This window comes from Salvelinus sp. IW2-2015, unplaced genomic scaffold, assembly GCF_002910315.2.
Source record: "Salvelinus sp. IW2-2015 unplaced genomic scaffold, ASM291031v2 Un_scaffold2152, whole genome shotgun sequence".
Lineage (NCBI taxonomy): Eukaryota > Metazoa > Chordata > Actinopteri > Salmoniformes > Salmonidae > Salvelinus > Salvelinus sp. IW2-2015.
In genome coordinates this window covers 130,926-133,188 of record NW_019943484.1, presented here as the reverse complement: position 1 = coordinate 133,188, position 2,263 = coordinate 130,926, and the positions used below count along the sequence as shown (strand labels likewise).

Genomic DNA, 2,263 nt, shown 5'->3' with positions numbered 1-2,263 from the left:
TGAGGGAGAGGGATGGAGCAGGAACAAAAGAGGGAGATGGTGGGTGAGGTTGCAGGAGGTAGTGAGAGAGATGGGTAAAGAGAGGAAGAGTTTGAATGGAAGATAAACAGTGGTCAAACATTTCACCCCTTGTCTGTTATTTACCATAGGGAGTTCTCCTCTAACTGCTGAAAACTTKATGGTTTCTGTGGACCAGATCGTCCTGAATGGCACTCTTACCTTCAACGATGCCCTGGTAATGATGTTTGTGGCATATTATTGCTTTAACATAAATTACCCCTCTGACCTGGCAGCAACATTGGAGTTCCTGCAGAGGTATGAATTCATCCCTTATTACCCACTTCAATTTCATTTGAAGTGACTGACTGTATAGTTCTTCCAGGATTTTTTTGTAGCACCTGGGAAAGTAACGTGTAACGTTATTTTGCGCACCTATTGCAATAGACATTACTTTCTTTGCACACGTTATAACTAACTCTAGTCTGGTGTTGTCATCTAGGATGCATTACTGTTAACTACAACTTTCAATTTCAAAACAGAACCACACCAYTCCCTTGTTGGACAACAGAAATGTAAGATTTCAGGATACACTTTCTATGCACCCAATATACTTTCTGGTGAAAGAATATTGTGAAACATTAATATTGTGAAACACTGTTACTTTAACTGTATCGTAGACATTTTCTAATATTACATTGCAAATATCCTACATGTAGCACCTTTAAATTAGATAAATAGATTTTTGCAGGTACATTTTTGTTAGTCAACAAACCAAATTATTGTATCTGAAGGGGTAGAGGACCACTGCTAGTGATTAAGAATGGKGGACACACTAGTATAGAATGACATTATTTATGTTATTTCATCCAACGCAGGTGCCTATTCAAGATCAACCCAGACAAGGGGTCCAAAGTGGAGAAGAACTTAAGAAAGCAGCATGCAATCAGTCCAAAAGTTATTTCTCTGATCTCAAAGATTGCAAACTATGAATGGAGGGAGTAGCCTTGCGCACGCACACATACAGGCACTTAAATTCACCGACTGCAGCGCGCAGTCAAGAAACATGCAGATGATAAAAAACACGACAAAAATGTTAAAACTGAATGTGTTTACATTAGCATGTTGTAAGTTGCTTTTAAGTGAATGTTTGACACAGTATATGTAAAAGTTTGAGTTCAAGAAATGTTTTTGCARRAGGATCGACATACCTTGTCCTATAAACATCTCCCAATTCTTTATTTTCCCAACCAATGCCAGCAAAAAAAAGAGGATTCCAGGTAAAAATAGGAGTTAATGTCGTAAAATTGCAGTAATAATTCCAGAGTAATTCCAGAGACTGACATAACATATTCAGTAAACGGAAGACATTTTGTTTATGACGATGAAATACAAATTCAATAAAAATGCCAAGAGTGATGAGAGTTAAAGTCTACTGGGCTCATAAAGAATGGATAACATATTCCATTTGAATCGCTGATGAATCAATTGATAAAATTACCCATGTTGCAAAGCACCACTTGAGCAAGGCTACGATTACAAGGATACGATGACTCGCTTACAGGGTTATGAAACACGTGGTCTCTGATTATTATACGATACCAATCCACGATRTKTGCGATGGATTGTCGTGAGGCSGTTCGACGAGCTCTCTTGAGTTCACCTTAGTAGACTCCACTCCTATGCAACGAAGTAGCTCTGAACAGCACTCAGTCTGTGTAGATAAGTGGACGGGAGTTCACGACCATGGATGACACACCAATGTTATATTGCATTCCATCCATTAAGCCACTTCCAACAGCATAGATATGCCCTTTTCCCTGTAGAGCAAAGCTAAATTGCAAAAGAACGTTTGACACAAGACAACATGTTGTTTAGCAAACAGCCATATTAAGATATGTTGTAATGGTGTTGATATTGCCCGCCTTGACAGCAGAGGGCGCACTTGTTAATTGTAACAGCCTTTACTGCAGCAGCTTAGATCTGAGTCCACTCGTATAGCTCTGAACAGCAATTGGCCTGTGTAGACCAGTGGATGGGAGTGCTCACGGCCGGTGGGGCACGACCATAAAAGACATGCCGGTGTTATATGGTGTTCCATACATTCTAATATAATATAATTAATAGAGAGGAGAGAGCATTAGCGAGGGAAGATGAAACAGCACAACATGTTAAGGGGAAAGAGTAGGCCCGTGGGCAACACCTGAAACCAAACATAAAGCCTACACTGCAAACGTGCACTAGATCAACATGACATGATAAAATT

The 2,263-nt window shown here is 39.7% G+C and overlaps 1 long non-coding RNA gene across 1 annotated transcript in view; it reads left to right on the top strand.

The window, feature by feature from the left end:
• LOC112073116 (uncharacterized) overlaps positions 1 to 1,432 on the top strand; it is an 8,558-nt gene extending 7,126 nt beyond the window's left edge. The window contains exons 3-5 of the long non-coding RNA XR_002894463.1: positions 150 to 315; positions 540 to 572; positions 876 to 1,432. This is a non-coding gene — a long non-coding RNA (uncharacterized lncRNA). The remainder of the gene's footprint in view (positions 1 to 149; positions 316 to 539; positions 573 to 875) is intronic.
• The last annotated feature ends 831 nt before the right edge of the window (positions 1,433 to 2,263 follow it).